The 19,401-nt window shown below is 37.8% G+C and overlaps 1 protein-coding gene across 6 annotated transcripts in view; it reads right to left on the bottom strand.

Moving 5' to 3' along the window:
* Vti1a (vesicle transport through interaction with t-SNAREs 1A) overlaps window positions 1-19,401 on the bottom strand; it is a 342,770-nt gene that overhangs the window by 179,918 nt on the left and 143,451 nt on the right. The gene's annotated exons all lie outside the window — the stretch shown is intronic.

The raw sequence follows: 19,401 nt of genomic DNA, 5'->3' as shown, positions 1-19,401 counted from the left end.
ACTGAAAAAGATAATTCAGTTCCCTTGAATGGGGTAGAGTGATTTTCTATCCATCAGCTAGTACAAATTTGAGTCTATGTTCTGCTGAACAGAAATGTCAGCACACTGGAGTCAGAAGAGCTCATGTTCGAATCCTAACTCCACCACTTAAGAGCTAAACAATTATAGCAAGTGATTAAAATTCTCTCAGCTTTGAATTAATCATGTGAAATACTAAGTAGAAACTAACTGCAGTGATACAGGTAAAACATCTCGAATGAAACTTGATTCCACACTAGTAAATCAACCTAAGCTCCAGTACAGAAATGTACTATTTTCCTGGAGCACACTGGTGGTACCTAAAATTCCCTTCAGAGGGTTGGAGAGGCGAACCAAAGCAGGCTAGGGTTTTTTTCTCTGAAGCAGAAGACATATTCAGCTCAAGGAAAGAATTTCAGAGTAAAGATTTTCTTTGTTCTGTGACTCCATGGGATGCTCTATTGTACTGTGCAGATCAGAAAGTGGGAGTGTTGGGCAGAATATATTATGCATATGCATGTGTTTATAAAATAACAAGTTCTCTAGAAGGGAACTCCTACATAATCAAGTCTGTCAGAAGAAAGACTCTCTGGAACCTTCATCTTTTGATCAATTAGGAACTAAGTGGGCATTTCAAGAAAAAACAAACACCTTTAGGCACAATTAATGTGTTTCTTTAATATATTATGGTCCTTCTCACCTCTATTCTCGGTTTTAATAGTATAAAACAGCATTTTTGAAGAAATATTGAAAAAAATCATCTTCATTCGAAAACATCATAGTCACACAACTGTGTACTGTACCGCACAGAAGGACTTATGAATTATATATGGCATATTTGGGAGATCTGGCATATATGTGGATGGCATCACATGGGATTTATCTGTATCTTAACCTCCAAACTGGTGAGTTATTCATTTTTTTTTTAAAGCAAAACTGCTGATTGCAGTCACTTGGAGCTCAGAAAACTTAACATAATGTTGCTTCAGCCATTCCTGAAAACTGAGGGCAAGTCAAAAATTTTAATTCTAAATTGCTTCAGAGTCTTATTTTTGAATATCAATTTCTGCATTAATAGCACCCATTCCTAAATTTGAGACTGTTATGCAGGAATCCAAATACAAGAAACCCTTTCCTAGGGGAAGACTAACTGGAGAGAAAGTTCAACTTTTGTTTTTTGGTACTGGGGACTGAACTCAGGGGCAGTGGACCACTTAGCCACATACCCAGCCCTATTTTGTATTTGATTTAGAGACAGGGTCTCACTGAATTGCTTAGTGCCCCACTTTTGCTGAGACTGGCTTTGAACTCATGATCCTCCTGCCTCAGCCTTGTGAACTGCTGGGATTACAGGCATGATGCACCACCTCGCCTGGCAAGGTTCAACTATTTATTTATTTATTTATTTTTTAGTTGTAGGTGGACACAATACCTTTATTTTGCTTATTTTTACGTGGTGCTGAGGATCGAACCCAGGGCCTCGAACGTGCTAGGCAAGCGCTCTACCACTGAGCCACAACCCCAGCCCCAAAGTTCAACTTTTAAAGATTCTGTTTCCTCTTGATTCCAAGGAGGGAAAAACCCAGATAAGCTTCCACTTAAAAGCCAACAATTCTCCCTGGAGCTCTGTGGTGGTAAAATAGGGAATGGAAAGAATGAAGGGACATGAGAAACAGTGTGGGAGGAAAATCTTTTTCTCTGTGAAAATTCAAAATTCCCTGAGGGGCCTGGTAATAACAAGGGGTGAGAGAACTTTCTGGCAACTTTCCCTAAGAAGGGATGTGAATCCTGAATTCAAATGCTACCCACATAGAATCAAGAACTATCCCAAGGCAGGCACAGATATAGCCAGGATGACAAGCACACACCAAGTGTCCAAGGGTGCTGGAGTTTTCAGGGACACCACTTGTAACCCCAGATGCATTCACTGGGCAAACAGTCTTCATAGCACATGTCAACTCAATTGGCCAAGTGGGGAAAATCTGCTGAATTGTTTACATAGAGTGGGTAACAAGCAACTGAAGGTGCTACGGGAGGGTTAATGGGCCGGCTTTCAGATGAGAAAGTTGTGTATCAAAGAGGGTCAATAGAACTGGGTAACCCATAATGAAACTCTAAAACTACCGTATTCTATATGTGGTACAAATACGTACACTGAAAAAAATCAACTAATACATCCCAGAAGGTCAATAATAGTTTTCTCTGTATGATATGTGTTTATCTGCCTTTTATAGCTAAGAAAAAAAGGTTTAAATAAGAAGATCTTACATTTGAAAGCAAAAATACAGACTGGATCAAATACTTTTTGATAAAGAATGACATAAAGACAGCAACACAGAAGATTAAATGCATGATCCAATACTAAGAGAGCAGACAACATAAAAATAAATGGACCTAAATTGGTCACAATGCTATGAATGAGAACCAGTGCTTAAGTTGACTGGAATAACTTCTTAAAAGACAGAAAACAGTAAAATATAATATTGTATAAAGAAGACTTGGTTTAGAATTTTTTGATGGCCCAATTTAAAATTCAAAATGGTTAAGTAAACCTTACCTCTATCTGAATGTGAAATTAATTCATTTTTGAAAAGTGACTCTTTTACTGATACTTAAAATAATTCCACTTTGTAACCAAACTGTAATATTAATCCTATAATACTTAAACATGAACATTATGATCTGTAGAATTTTAATGCAGTATTTATAAATATAAAGTGTCTAGTAATATGTTAATGGTTGCATTATGACATAGACATAGTATGAAATATAAGTAGTCGCTAAAAAAGAATAATTTAGATGCATATATAGAAATGTATACAGAAATCATAGTTGAATGGAAAATGAAAAGCACAGAACAGTACTCAAAATAAAATTTAGTTTTCTTAAAAGAAAAAAAGCATGGTTTGTATACACAGAGGGCTCATAGCCTCACTTCATTCTGGTCTCTGCCTAGACAACATCTCAGCATCTCACCCTGATCACCACATCTAAAGGAAAAACCCCTGATCTTTTTTTTTATACAACTTTATGTCTCTTTATAGTATGTATCAGAACCACATTCCAAACTACAATTTTACTGATTTATTGTCCCACTATTGGAGACAATAGGTTCTACGAGAATAGGGATGTCATCTGTTTGGTCACTGGTGTTTTCTCAGTAGCATGTCCTGGCACAAGAAGATGCACAAATACTTGCCAAATGTATGAATAAGTAATAAATATAAACATGCACACAGACACAAATGTGTTTATGTCTGTACACATTACATATAAATATGTACTTACATATAGGTAAACTATACAAATACATGGGTGAAAATCCCAAAGCATACACACCAACTGTAGCTGTAGTTAGGCAGTGGGAGTGGGAGAGATGGATGTCTAGAGGGAAAGCAGAAGGCCCCTCTACTTTTTATTCTAAATTCTTCTGTGTTATCAGAATAATTTTCAATAATTATGATAGAATTAAAAAACAAACAACAAAAAAACCAATTGTCATATAAGGAACAGGGTTTGTTGAATCTATATAATTACTCTAAAATCTGTCTGATGATAATATTTCAGTATTTCCACATTCGTAATCGAATCGATCAACTGAATATACTTTAAACAATTAAAATTTCATTATCATTACGTTAAGCAGTAATTCTTAAACTTTAGTGTGAAGAGAGCATCTGCCCAGCTAAATAAATAGAATCCCCAGAGATTTCAAATAGAAGTTGGATAGCAGGAATTTGTACCAAACAAACAAACAAACAACAAAACAAAACAAAAAAACAAACAACCCAACCAACCAACCAAACAGAAAAAAAAAAAAAAACCACACTCGAGGTAATTCAAAGTCTACCATTTGAGAAACTGGCTCAAGATAGAACTGAGACAGAGAAGACAACATATATTTAACGAGGACCAATTATCTGCCAGGCAATTATGCGTGATAAACATTAGATAAGTTTAATTAATTGGCTATTAGTGGATGAAGATTTCAGCTAGCTGCATTTGCAATTAATTTGTAAGTTGTTAAACGCTCTAACAGTCTGAACAGAACAAAACACCTTGGAAGTGAACAGTTATGATGCAGGCTTTGTGGGTCCATTTATGTGAAATTTTAAATACTGTTATACTTAATAAAATTATTCCATTATGTCTTCATCTGTTTATATGGGAATGGCGAATACACAGTATCTGAAGACAAAGGTCAGAGCACATCCCTGGTATACATTAAGATGGGTGGACCACCAGCTGAAAACCTTGGTTTTAGTTTCCTTTGGCCATCATGTATGCTGCTTCGCCAGGCCTCAGTTTTCTCCTTTGTAAGCAGCTAGAGTTGGCTTTTAGATCTTTTCTGGCTCTATCAATCTATTTTTCCAACACAGACTCATGTAAGCTTTTCCTGTATATTACACAAGGTACTTCTGATGTGGTGTTTACATATGTAATGGTGGCTGTTGCACTTTCAAAAGTCTTTTTTTTAATATTTATTTTTTAGTTGTAGTTGGACACAATACCTTTACTTCACTTATTTTTTTGTGGTGCTAAGGATCAAATCCAGGATCTCGCACGTGCAAGGCAAGTGCTCTATCGCTGATCCACAAACCCCAAACTATCAAAAGTCTTAAACACACATACACACACACATGCACGTGCATGCTGTCACAAAAGTTACACCCAAGTCCAACATGTATTCAGCCTTATTTTATTATAAAATACTCATTAAAATAAACAATTTCAAGAGTCTAAGTGAAAAAAATTTGGGGATTATTAGGCAGAAAATGTATCAGATACTGCTGACTCACAGACTTAAAACAACAGCCACAAACTGGGGATAAAAGGCTTCGAGGCTGTCAGTTATTTTAGTTACTCTAAGATTATGTCTGGAACTTTTATCTTTTCTGCTATTATACTCATATTTCACCTATAAACATTTTTCCTAATAAGAACAATTTAAAAAAAAAAAAACGAGAAAGCATTAAAAAAAAAAAAAAAAAAAAAAAAAGCCCTCCCAGGAATCCTAGAAGTCTCTAGGTAAAATGAATTACCAGTAAATATATCACCACCCACGAAGATTTCAAAATAACATCTTGAGAACAAGGAGACACAATGGCTCATTTCAAACATTTTTTCCCTTCACATTTCATTCTAGACTAATCAGGGGGCTCAAACTGCCCTGCTGCCAGAATAATCCATATTCCATTTAGTGTGTCTGATGATGGAGAGGAAGAAAATGAAACAAATGGGATGCCTCAAGAGGACGACAAAGAACAAGATCACAAGGACAGTGACTGCTAATTAGCAACATATTATAAATATGGGTAAATGCACTAGTCTTTCAACTCTCGAGTCCTGAAGTTCAGATCTTAGTCGGAAGTGAAAATGCATTTGTCAGAACCATGCTGGTCTCTTTTCTCAAAAGATGATGGACAACTGGGAGCCGAGGCCAAGGCCTGTGCAGTCAGATCTGCTGCAATGGGTTTCACTGCTTGGCAGTCAAAGCTGCTGCTGACCAGCGCCTCCCCATGTAAACTGTTTATGATCAGATCTCAAAATCTTGAAACAGTCTGTTCTTTCAGCAGAAGCAGCTTGCTCCCTTTTCCCCACATAGTGCCTAGATGGGGAAGCGGAAACTGGGAACCCTCACCAGCAGTTTTTTCAGCCCCTCCTGAAGCATTGAAGATTCTGTCTAGACCAGAGGAATCCTACAGGAATGGATTATAAAACTCCTCCAGGCTTGAGGAGTAAGTCCCAGTGCCTTTTGGGAAGTAGGATATAATTTATAGCCGGGATCTCTTGTTCTAAGACTGTTGGGGAGAACATCCCCTTGGTCACACAGGAGCCAGCCCTGTAGCTGTTTTAAGAGAATGACAGGATCCAAAGAGACTTCTCAGCCAGCAGGCTGAGAATAATGGTGAGGTATCGAGCAGCCCAGAGGAAAAGAGAAGATTCAGTGTTCTGGCCAAAAAAGAGAGTTATTTTTAATATTGTTTAGAAGAAAGAAAAAACATATCTACACACACACCCTGATTTTTTTTTGGCTACTCTAATAAAATGGGAACATGGTGTTTTTAGCCTTCTCTTAAAAGCCTCTAGCTTGTCTCTTTCCTGTTGGATTTACAATGCTAAAGAGCAAAATCCCAGAAACCTATTTCTGTTTACTTAAGAAGGATAAAGTGTTACCCCAAAACAGAGGGACCTTTTACAGAGATTGGAAAACAAATGGTTTAAGAGCATTAAGATCTACATATCTCTCATGCCAGCACATTTAAAGTCATCAATCAAGCATAATCCTGAGCATACGAGGTGCAAAAGTGCTAAAAAGGCCCCATTAAAATCCAAGCCTTTTCAGGTGTACCACCCAATCCTGAGAATTATATACACAGCAGAAAGAGCTCTAGTTTATACACACAATACCATTAGGGACAATTTATCATGTCTTTAAAAGTGATATATAGTACATTGTGAAATTGCTTATTAACTCCAGAAATAACAAACCAGCTTGTCCAAATACACTTGAACACCCATAATTGGAATTTTGAAAACTTAAGTTAGAGCCTATTCTTACTTGCACAGCTTAAACTTTTGGCTAATCTACCCCTTAACTTGTGCTTTGGATTTTTTAGTTCAGATTTTTGAACCAGCCTTAAAAACTACAGCTATTTGACAAAAAGTTTCAGGATGTCCGAAAGAGGTATGCTACACCAAACTCTTAAATGAACAGAGAAATTAGAACTAACTAACTTAGGTTAAAAAATCTAAATTATAGGAATCAATCATTTTATCTTTCAATTCTTATTTTGTTTTAGAACATGGCCAGTCTGCACTTATTTCCTGATTTTCCCTTGGTCCCTTATAAAGAAATATGTGACTATTTTTAGTTGAGACTCTTATACCTGGTTTTATTACACTTCATTTTTTAAGACACTATTTATTCTATAAATATAAAATTTCATACATAAAAATAGCACTGTTGGTCTGCATTAAGATTTTCCAAAGCCAAAGCTAAAAAGTGCATAAATAAAAGGCAGAGGAAGCTGAAGTACAGATCCTGTTGCACGGTTGTGCCTTGTGCCAGGTAGGGTTAAAACCTACAGAAACATCTGTACCTGAAGTCTCTTTCAGAAACACAGAGCCCAGTTTCCAGTTTGGCTTTTAAATATATTGATTGGCTTTCTGCATTTTGTGGTACATTTCTGTACTTACATTTTGATGGGATAACTGTTTCCCTATCAGTGGATTAACTACCTGCATACAGAAAAAAAACCCCACCTTTTTGTTTCTTAGCAAGTTGACCCAGCAGCACAATCAGTACCAGAGCGAGAAAAAGTGCCCAGGTCTCACTCCAGATCCCCACTCCCGAGCAATGCAGCACCGAGAGACACGGTAGGCCAAGAAATGCGTTAGACACAAACCTACTAAATGTACCCGGTATTTAAGGAGCATGAGGCCTGGAGAATGAAGACAAGTGTACAAAAAAAGGTGTGTGGGGAGGCTAACACATAATACTGTGCACTTGGAGTGGTCAGATCCACATGGAAGAGTGCAGACCATGAAAGGTGCTGCACAATGGACAATTAAGGGTGTAGGCTGAGGCCACGACTAGACCAGCTAAGGAAGACACACATAAAAAAGGCTCCTGGGACAGACCCAGAGCCAGGTAAGACACAGGGGTGCTCAGTGAAATGATGTATATGAAAGTAAGAGGTAGTATAATGGGGTGGGATGGCTCTCAGGTCAGGGCAATCTAAGTACAAATTTTGGTTTTCTTTTGGGTCTGTAAACTGGGAAAGTCATATAATTTCAGGTCTTATTTGAAAGATGAAAAATAATGACGATCTCATTGGGATGTTATAGGAACTATGAGAAACACAAGTAAAAACTATTTAGGAAGTGTACCCTAATCCAACATTTTCCCCAACTTGTTTTGTGAGATGTTAATAAGATGAACAGAATCTGTGACCAAACACATTTGAGCAACTCTTCATTAGACAGTTAAAAAGGACTTTTCTTCTCAGAACCATTTCTATGGTAATGTACAATCTGACCGTCTAAGACAGGAGTGCAATGGCAGCACAGGGACATGTGACCAGGAAGCCCTCTTTTGGTGGGACACCTTCTGCAGGGAAACACACTTTGGGAGACAGTGATGAGTCCTTATATGGTCAGTCTACTTAGAGTTTATTGGTGAATATTGAAACAAATGACAGTTACTGAAAATTACCAAAACAAGACGGAAGAGAAAAGGCCATTCCCAACAAAAAATTTTCATCTTTGAACAATAAATAGCAACCAATAGGGTCTCTGAAGTCTCTGTCCATAAAACAAGGAAAACCTACAGTGCCTTATATAGACCCAAGTCCTGGCCGACAGGCAAGACTTCTGTTGGCCCCAGCCCACCGCACGTGTGGCTCATCTGCTTCCCAAAGCATACTTCCAAAGCACTTCATGTTCCCAGACTGTCTCTTTTCCCAAGCATCTCTGAATTCTCCTATCCCTCATTCCTTGCTTAAAATTCTCAGTTCAAAACTGACCCTCAGCTGAGTGCTGTGGTGCATACCTGTAATCCCAGCGACCTGGGAGACTGAGGCAGGAGGATCACAAAGTCAAGGTCAGTCTAGGCAACTCAGTGAGACCTACCTTAAAAATTATAAAAAGGTCTGGGATGTAGTTCATTGGTACAGTGCCTGTGGGTTTGATCCCCTGTGTCACAAGCACACACATGTGTTTATACACACACCCCCCCCCCCCTACAATTTGACCCCAACCAGAAATCCTCCCAGTATTCCTCAACTGAATCCATTTCTTCTTCTCTATGGTCAATAAGTAGTTTGCACTTTTGCTTTAACCATCAGCTTAGCAAGCAAGACTTCTTCTTTTATCCGCTAAACAAAACCCCTGGAGAGCAAAGTCTGTCTTTCCTCTTTATATCTCCACAGTGTCTCCCACCATAGAAGTAATAAAATGCTTGTAGGAATCAAATAGTTTGAATGATCAGTAATGGAAATACTGCAAAGAGCCAGATACTATAGGCCAACAATGAGTTGCAAATTCTATTAAAGTTCAATAATAATTAAGTGAAAGGAACAACATGCACTGTTATTATTACACAAAGTTATTTAGCAGGCCTAAAAACATAGTGTGCTTCTACCTATCACAAAGATTTCCGCACTGTTGCCAGAATTACTTTAGTGGAGAGTTTTAAAGGTCCTGGGAACACTTCCAGATTGTTGCTGAACAGTTTCAAAAATCAAAATACTATTCAAAGGGTCAAGACCTTCCCAGGCACCTGAACAGCTGTATTCTCTGTTCCACAGTCCATTCACTTATGTCCTTCACCAGCTGGGGTCTCCTCCTATTGCACCTTTAACTTCCATCCACCCACAGGATCCATTCTGCTACTCACTAGTTGGCAAACAAATCACTTCCACTGAAGGAAAAAAGGTAGACAGATCCATGTACATTTTATCCCAGACCCTACTCACAAGGAAGGAAGTTCATTAAAGTCTCATCTAGCAGGCATTCTTCCCCCAGCTGTGTCTAGTCATGAGCAGAATGATGATTATGTGCATCTGGGCCAAACATTAAAGTGAAAAGCTCTGTAAAAATTAGGTATGGTTTGGAAATAAGAAACAAACATAGCCTGTATATTCTGCAGGAACGACATTAAAGAAGCACCAGGCCAGCCCTGGAGCTTGGGGGCCTCCCAGGTGGAGGCAGCAAGTGGTTCAAACAAGAGCTGTTGGAAATTCGGTACAGCTCCTAAATGCGATTTGAGATCCTGGGGCCCACATTTTCCCCATCCCGGGAAAGCCCTCCCACCCCCAGCTGCATGTGCTTACGCACACAGGCACTTGGGCTAGAGACCGTCATCATTATCATGTCTCCACTTTCCACATTCATAGTCCCAATAAGTACCCTTTCCACTGCTTCTCCCCAAAGAACCATTTCATTCCAGATGCAATGGGCTGGCTCAGACCATGCATATACTAATTCATTCAATCATGAGAGTCAATTGGAAAAAAAACCCTAGTTGAGTTTGACATGACATCACCAATAAGACAATTTTTCAGAACCCACTGCACTATAGGCATTAATTATTTTAAAAAACCAAAAACAAAACCCCCAAAGCCCCAAACTGTGTTTACTAATGTGCCAGGCAGTGTTCCAGAGGCTGGATTTACCTTTCCTTAGAGAGTCCTCCAGACATTTTCTTATCTGACAGCTAATTAATACTTGGCTCACTGTCACAATGGGCTGTGCAGAGCAAGCTCACCTGTGTTACCTCAGTGTCTTTCCTCTAACCCATCTTCAACCTCATCTTCTCTCAGTCAGCCAAGCAGAACTGCACCCCTGTTCTTCCTATGCTTCCTATCTCCTTGCTGTTCCTCTGGAATGTCCTGAGAATACTCAGCTAAGGTGGACTCAGGAATGTACACAGTGCCCTCCCAAATCATAGCACGCTTACTCCGCTTTACCAGTAGTTTAAAGCTGGGCTCAAAAATCATCTACTTCACAAAGTCTTGTCTGAGGACCCACCCTCTTTTCTCTGGATCAAAATTTTTCTCTTCACAGTTGGTTGATTGTCACCTTCTGTCTTTTACAACTTTTCAAGCTTCTGATAACTATCTGCCTGTTGTATTATCATCACTATTAGACTCTGAGAAGGTGAACACTGGGCCATGGCTTCTCTCATGGCTTTCAGCCTGATGAGGTCGATGGTGACAATGGGGCACTGTGCTAAATGTTACTTCTCACTTGATTTTCACCACAGTACAAAGTAAGTACTACTTTTATTGCTATATTACAGATAAGAAATTGAGATTCAGACAAAGTAACTTGCTCATGATCACAGCTGCAAAGTAGAAAAGTTAGATCTTGTACATCTTTTATTAACTATACATATTTTAGTTGTAGATAGACACAGTATCTTTATTTATTTTTATGTGGTGCTGAGGACCGAACCCAGAGCCTCACATGTGCTAGGCAAGTGCTCTACCTCTGAGCCACAACCCCACCCCCAGATCTTGCACATCTTTTGTTATGTTCATTTCCAGGTAACTTCTACAGTTGTATGTGGTGCCCTTTATTCTTTGTTTCAAATTTTTTGACTGTTACATAGAAATGCAAGTAATTTTTTGAATTCAGAAATTTCATTTTTTCTTTTAATGGTTACACTTACAATTTTACCATGCATTGAAACGAGTTTAAAGTTAATGCCTTTCCTGAAAATTACAGGTGCTTAGAATATCTCAACTCTGATCACTCCCCTCTTAACTTCAACAATTAGGCCAAGAGCAAGAACATTTCTATTATTTCAAACATCATCTTTCCTCAAACTAGTTATTACTATTATTTCATTTATTCATTTTTTTATTACTTGGGATCAAACCCAGGGCCTATCACATGCTAGACAAACCCTCTACCACTGAGCTAAACCCAACTCCTATTGGTATTTTTAATCTAAATTATAAGTGTAAATCTTAAAATACTTAAGATTTCATTTGATTTAGTAACTTCTTGTTCACTTTTTAGTCTTACTCTTTTTGTTTCCTTTTGAAGTAATTTCCCTCTTTTATGAAGTACAAGTTTCTTTGGTGAAATATCTATGGATGGCAATATCAGTTTGTATTTCTCTAAAAATGTTGCTTTGCTCTTGTTATTGAAAGACGGTTTGCTGAGAAGACAGTTCTAGGCTGGAAGTTATTTTCTCTTAAATCCTGGGAAGACATCATTCCACTGTCTTTTGTCTTTGATTATTGCTAAGATACTTTTAATTAACTTATTGCTTGATTCTAGGTGATGAGTCTTTTATTTCTGGCTGCTTTTATTTCTCATTGACTTTGGTGTTCTACAGTTTCAAAACAGTATGACTAGATGTGAACATCTTTGTATTTGTTTTGCTTGGTCCATGTTGTATATCTGGATTTTTGTCTTTTTCCACATTTAAAAAATTCTCAGTTATTATTTTGTTTTCAAATATTGCTCCTCTAAATTTTACCTTCTGGGACTCCAATTGATGTCTTTGGATCTTCTCATTCTTCCTCCATGTCTCAACATGTCTCTCATGTTCTCAATCTAATTTTCTCTCTGTGCTGAATTCTGTATAATACATTTTCCAATTCACTAAGTATCTTTTCAACTTTCTCTTGTTTGCTTACAAACCTACTCATCCAGATTTTAATTTCAAAAAGTTCTATATGGTCATTTTAATAGTCAGCTATTGCTTCATCATTCACAAATTCCTTTCTTATTTTCTGCATACATACATATAATTATATATAATTTTTAAATTTTTTTGATGATTCCAACATCTGAAAATCTTGGGAAATAAAAATGTGTTGTTTGCTGTTAAAGTGAATTCTCATTTATGGTAATTTTCTTCTGTGCACTGTTTGGTAAATTTTTTATAACTTTTCAGTTTAATCTGTGGGAATCCAGAGAGCCTAATTTAGGGAGACTTTCCTCCAGAAAAGCATTTGCTTACTTTTGCTGGAACTCAGTAGGTATGATTTACCCAAGACTATTTTTACCTTCTTCATGTGTACTGGCTAAATAGAAGTTTCAAATTTAGCTGTCCCATTATGTGTGTGTGCACGACGTGCACGGGCACGAATGCAAGTGGGTGTGCACTTCTGTACCTTAGATTCTCAACTGCAGGGCTGAGGGTGGCATTGGTCCCAGAGAACTTAGTCTTTGTATTCGTGTCTAGCTCACGGCTCTCTAGTCTGGCTTTAGCTTATTGTTTCCCTCTTTTTTCCTCTTTTAGATTTCCCTTATTGTCTTGAAAGGCCTCCAGTGCATCAAATAAACATGTTTTAGCTTATCTAATTTCCAGTTATATATAGATTGAGACACCTCTTCCATCTCAACTAATGTAGCATTCATTTGTTTTGGTATGAAAGCTCTAAGATTTTCATATAAAATAAAATAAAATCATTGCCATTATCTTCACTGTTTTCTAGAGTCTACATTTTACTTTTATTTATGGAATAACACACTGTTAGGTGGCAAGCCACTCAAATGACTGTTTAGTACAGTGCCTTCTCTGGAGGCATTATATTGGTATCTTCAGCTGGACAAATCGTTGTCCCTTGGAGCTCTCAAATGCTGAAAGACATGTAACATTCCTGGCCTCTACCTGCTAAAGTCAGGTAACTGAAACAATGAAAAATGTTACTAATTTCCAACAGCTTCCAAGGTTGAGAACTTGAATTCTAACCTTCTCATTTTTCAGATGGAAAATGCCCTTCAGATAAAGAGCAAACCCAGATATGGCCACGAAGAGGCTATGATGGCTGCCTTTCTATCTCTGGGTGCATACTACCAATTCTACCTCATCCCCTAAGCTCCAGCCACACTGTCTTTTAGTTCCTTAATATGCTATGCTCTTTCCTGCCCCAGTGGTTTTGCATGTTCTTCTTTCTTCTTAGTGGACTCTTCCCATTGCCCAGCATTCCCCACCGGCTTTGTGTACTACACTCCTACACATCACAGATCACCTAGCATATATCACCTATTTGGGAATATTTTCCTGACCCTTAGCCTAGGACCAAGATCCCCGTTACACACTTTAACAAACACCCTTCTCTACTTCAGTCAATCCATTTCATATGGTTTAAAATTGTACATTTTAATGGTTATTTCCACCACTAGGCTTTAAAGTCCATGAGGGGTGGGGATGTCTATTTTGTTCAGCACTGACTCATTTGTACCTAACAAGCATCTGCCACTTAGTAGGGGCTCAAAAATATTTACTAAATTGATGAACCTAAAAAGTCACTGGTGTGGGACTTATCCAAATAAGAATGTGGTTGCTAGGAAAGATTAAACTGAATACTCCTTCTATGATGTTCATCAGGACCTGGGGTACAAAAGAAATATTCATAAATATTAATTTATATAGACTCTCTGCTGCCATTTATTCTCCAAATGGAAATCTCTTAAATCTGCAGTATCTCAGGCAAACCCTGCCCTGCTAAACTACTGTGACAGTTGGTTCTTGCAAACAATTTTCACTCAGGACGTTCAATAACTTCACATTTAATACTAATATACATCTCCCAGAAAGCCAATATTGTGGCCTGCTACACCATCTTATTGGAAATCCTTAATCTATTGCCAATATGAACTTTGGATAATTATGGATTTTTAAGTTTTTCAATTAATAAAATCAGCAATGATCCTTTGGCCCCATATTTTGGAAGTCTGAATTCCATTATCTGTATACTCCATCCGTTTCCATGGATTGATCATCAATATGATGCTATTTAAAAACTACTTACCTATGCTGGTGGTGTGCTTAGGAAAAAAGAAAAAAATACCTACATACTTTTTGTCTCCATTCTCATCTGTGAAACTGACCTTGCTTTCTGCTGAGAACCTTGTGTCTTGCCACAAACCTCCCAGTATTTACAGTGTTGTGATTTCTGTCACACTGTGCCTTGTGACTGACAACAGCCTCTTGGGTTGGCAGAAGTTCACAAAATGACCAGGCCCATAAAATCTCCACGAATCTTTCAAAACTCCAGCTAGTTCCATACAGACCTATACACTCAAGTACACAAGGAGCTCTTTTGAGTGTTCATTAGTTATCAGAATAAAGAGAAAAATGTCTCCAAAAGCTTCTTGCTGAATTTTTTTTTTTTTTTTGAGAATTCCCTTCAAAAGGTAATTGCTCATAAGAGACTAACTTGGCTGACAAGCTACCCAGCATGAAGAAGCCACGGGTGATCTTTTTGTTTTTCCCATAAACTTATGGTAAACCACAAAATAGTGAACCAAATATAAACTGGTGCTGTCTACACTCCCCCCACCAAAAAAAAAAAAAGTAGTACAATTCCATTCTCCTTTCAAAAAAACCACCACCTTAGATGCCAAGGGCATGAGTCAATGACAGACTGTGAAGAAGGAAGCACTTCAACGTTTGATAAAGCTGGATGGCTGCTGCTCCTCTACTCTTAAAAGACCTAATGGCAAACTGCTTTGTAAGACTCAAGACCAAACTTGGCACAGGTACAAAATGTCAGTCGGGTTGCCCATAATTCCCTGTTTTAAATAACACACTCAGGTGTTAACACATTTGGGCATATTTGAGCACATTTCCATGAGTAGAGTCAACGTAGTGGAACCTAAATGAGTTCCTTCCTTTAAAACCCATTTCTCTTTGTAAAAAGTTAAAATAGCATGCACATACTTTTACCAAATGAAACATGGGTTTCTGAAGAGAGGTGAATGAGAAAAAATGGAAAAAGGAGGGGGAAAAAAAAGAAACAACAAAAAAATGGTTAACAGGAGGCTGTTGCGTTTCCTAAGCACAGCAATATGAGCTTAATTGAGGCTGACGCATGACAGACTCGCATGTACAGTATCGCCTGGCTCTGACTGAAGCTGCTGACAGAGGGTAAATGGTGCACGGCAGCGGGGCTTGCCCTGGCCTGGCATGGCCACGTAGGGGCACGGAGCCTGTCAGGAGATAGCAGGAGGGCTAATGAAGGGCAGCCCTTGTTTTTAAAATTCTTCTCACTTAGTTTTGGATCAGACTCTACACCATGAAGCCTTCTCAACCTTTTAGTGCTCAGTTAAGGATATGTGACACTTATTTAAAAATTAATGCATTCTAATCAATTTAAAGTTAGACAGGGAAGACTCTGCAAAAGAGGGGAGACAAAAAGAAAAAAAAAGGCAGAAGGAGGTGAGAGAGAAAAAGACCAAGAGAGAATGAGCTCTGTGTATATGGAGGAAGAAGATGGAGGGCATAAGAAACATGGTGGATGAAGTTAAGTATTTCTGGATATCTTTGGAGAAGGAATTTTGTAGAGATGCATGTACCAACATAAGAAGTCAAGGGAGAGCAGAAAATACTCTGTATTGTTTTTTTTTTTCTAAAACATTCTTTGCATATTCTCTCAATAATATAAAAATTCTAAGAAATAAAGGGTGAGAAGACGAATGCAAAAGGAAATTTTTAGCAATTGTAAAAAGCACATAATTGAAACATTTTGAGACTCTTTCCATCAACAACTACAAGACTATTGTGTATCTCTCATCATTAAAACATTCTTTTTATTTCTCCATTAGGGCCAGCCTTTTAAAAATGACTGAATGAATATGTATACCATGTACGTATACATGTGCTTTACTAGAAAGAAATCCCAATATTTGCTTGTCCTGTTGAATAACTGTTAATACCAAGGAAAATTTATAAAAAAACATCCATTATACATAAAACAGAAAAGAAAATAGTTATTTTTCTACCTCACATCAACATTTGTGAAATGTTCAGCTTAGATATAAAATAATTGGTAAAAACTGAGTACTAAGTGTCTGAACACATAGGCCCAAATATATTATTTAATTTATTTAATTTTTCCTATACATTGTCAATATAGGAAAATGCTTCATTGCAAAATTTTATTCATGTTTTAGGTACCTGAACACTACACATATGACACCCACATTTTATTGGTTATTGTCTACCCAAGGCTTGTTTTAAAAGATGTCATCTTTACTGTAACTAATGGAAAGGAGGAAGAAATCACTCTATGTTAAATGTACAAGGGGCCATTTGCAGGTAAATGGATGGAGTTGGAGAATATCATGCTAAGTAAAGTAAGCCAATCCCCCAAAACCAAATGCTGAATGTTTTCTCTGATATAAGGAGGCTGATTCCTAATGGGGATGGTGGGGCACATGGGAGGAATAGACAAACTCTAGATAGGGCAAAGGGGAGGGAGGGGGAGGGAGNCTTCCACAGGGATTTGGAACTGTCCACGAGGCACTACTGAATCTGCCAAACAAAACCTAGTGCAGTTGATTCACCAACATGAGGTTCATTTTTTTTAATTGAGGGGTGATGATATGTAGGAAAGATAATGGAATGAGATGGACATCATTACTCTAGGTACATGTATAAAGACATGAATGGTGTGACTCTATGTTGTATACAACCAGAGATATGAAAAATTGTGCTATATATGTATATTTTGAATTAAAACACATTCTGCTGTCATATATAACAAATAAGAATAAATTTTTTAAAAAAAGATTACAAAAAAAGTACAAGGGGCCAAATTTATATTATGAAAATTCAGTTTAAGTGATACTGAACACTGTTGTCTGTTTCTGTTAACCTTCACTGAAGCCATGTTGATCTTTCTCACCTCTCTGAGGACAAACCTCTCTCTAATATTAGAATGTAAAAGTAGCCATATTTCTAATCACATGAAAATTTTGACATTTGAGTTTTCAAATTTATAATAAAATGTTTTTTCTATTTTAAAATAATTTGAGTTTCTATAAGTTTATACCCAAATAAGAGTAGCTTTTTGCTGGAATGGTGGTGCACACTTGTAATCCCAGTGGCTTGGGAGGCTGAGGCAAGAGGCTTACAAGTTCATATCCAGCCTCAGCAATTTAGCAAGGCCATAAGCAACTGAGTGAGACCCTGTCTTAAAATAAAAATAAATAAATAAACAAACAAATAAATATAAAGAGCTAGAGATTTGGCTCAGTGGTAAAGCACCTCTGGGTACCCCAAAAATGCCCCCCCCCAAAAAAAAGTAGGGGAAAAAAAAAGCTTTTTAATAATTACCTTTCTGTACAAATTGGCTTTACCAAAGACAACACTCAGTCAGATTTAAGTAAGCTTAAGTCACTCCCACACAGCCCCCAACAGATTTGGCTTTTAGATACCAAAGATATTAATTTGGGTGCTGACATTAAAAATTAAGTGTTTTCTGGTGACATCATTTTGACTACTTCTAAGTAACTTGAAAAACTTTCCACTGTATCTCATATTATTTTTATAACATGTATTGAGAAAGGTCATGCAAAAGTAGATTTCATACAAATAACCACAACAGGCTGCTAAATTACCAGGGAACTTTCCAGAAATTTACCTACTGCAAGCCTGGACACTCAATCCGAACATCTAATCCTTTTATGAGTTACAGCTCAATAGCATGGTTATGAAAACAATGAAGAGCAACAGGGTGCAGACAAAAGGCCCAGAAGATCCATAGCCTGTTCTGCTCCACCTGCGTCTGACAAGACAGGAGGTCTTATTTGCAAGTCACTCCTAGAACCACTGGATTTAGCCAAACGTGGTAACACCATTCCACTATTGTTGCTTGTTGAAGATTGGTGTTTGTCAATGTCACCGTGCTGGGACAGCTCTAATTACAAATGGCTGGGGCTGAAAACAGTTCTGGGTTTCTTGACAGTTAACATAAGGAAATTTAGGAAGTGGGCTCATTTGCCCTATTAAGAAAAATGCAAAAGCCAGTGTGATGACAACTAACATTTTCAGTTTTTTTTTTTTTGTTGTTGTTGTTGGACAGTCCAGATGATCTAGATTCATCCTAAAATTCAGAGGAAGAAAAGATCTTACACAGACATTTTGTCACAAGTGCTGGGTGATAATCTACTGAAGCAAAACAAATCTACACAAATTTATTTTTCCTTTTGATTAAAATAATCTTACTCATTATGTTATAAAATTAAAGTCAATTATTTAAAAGAAATTTGGGTAGGAGATAAAAATCAAACTGGAAGACTGCAAACTTCCTTTCCAAATTAAGAATTCTTTGGCTTTATGCCACATTTTGCTTGGGAAATGCTTCTGAAAGGAAAGTGAGATTGTGAGGCTCCTGAGATTATTGATTCGGGAGGCTTTTACCTGGAGCAACGCCAGCTAATCGATGGCCCCTTTAAAACTCTTAGAGATACTACTAGGGCTGCCCATGTTTTCCAGAGGCTTGGCCACAGTGTGGTCCCAAACACATGATCCTGAAAAAGAGAATGACTAGAAAAGTATGCTTTCCACCATTCTCCCGGAACAATGAAGATGACTTTAAGCAGAAAAATATTTCAGCGCACCTCATCTAAAATTTATGCTACATGTGTACTGTAAGTGCTTAGTCTGGCACCTCTCAACCCTATATATGTTTGTGAATTCAGCATCTGTGAGAAAGTCTGGCTTTATTTTTCTTTTCTTGTGTGTTTAACACAACTTTTCTGCAAATATTTTACCTAAAAGCCAGGGTATAGGCAGAGTGCAGTGGCTCATGCCTGTAATCCCAGCTACTTGGGAGGCTGAAGCAGGAGGGTTGCAAGTTTGAAGCAGCCTGGGCAATTTAGTGAGGCCCTGCCTTGAAATACAATAAAGCTGGGATGTAGTTCAGGGATAGAGTGACTGCTTAGCATGCACAAGGACAGGGGTTTAATCCCGAGTATCACAGGATAAAAAGAATCGATCCTGTGAGGGTCATGGCAGCCTGATGCACTTAGAGCGCGAGGCAGTGCCTCCCCTTCTCCTGTGCGGTCAGGAGAGTTATCTAATGACCAAAAGAAAAAAAAAAAAAAAAAAAAAAAAAAAAAAAAAAAAAC

This window comes from Marmota marmota, unplaced genomic scaffold, assembly GCF_001458135.2.
Source record: "Marmota marmota marmota unplaced genomic scaffold, marMar, whole genome shotgun sequence".
Classification (NCBI taxonomy): domain Eukaryota; kingdom Metazoa; phylum Chordata; class Mammalia; order Rodentia; family Sciuridae; genus Marmota; species Marmota marmota.
The sequence above is the reverse complement of the archived record's forward strand: the minus strand, read 5'-3'. Positions and strand labels throughout refer to the sequence as shown.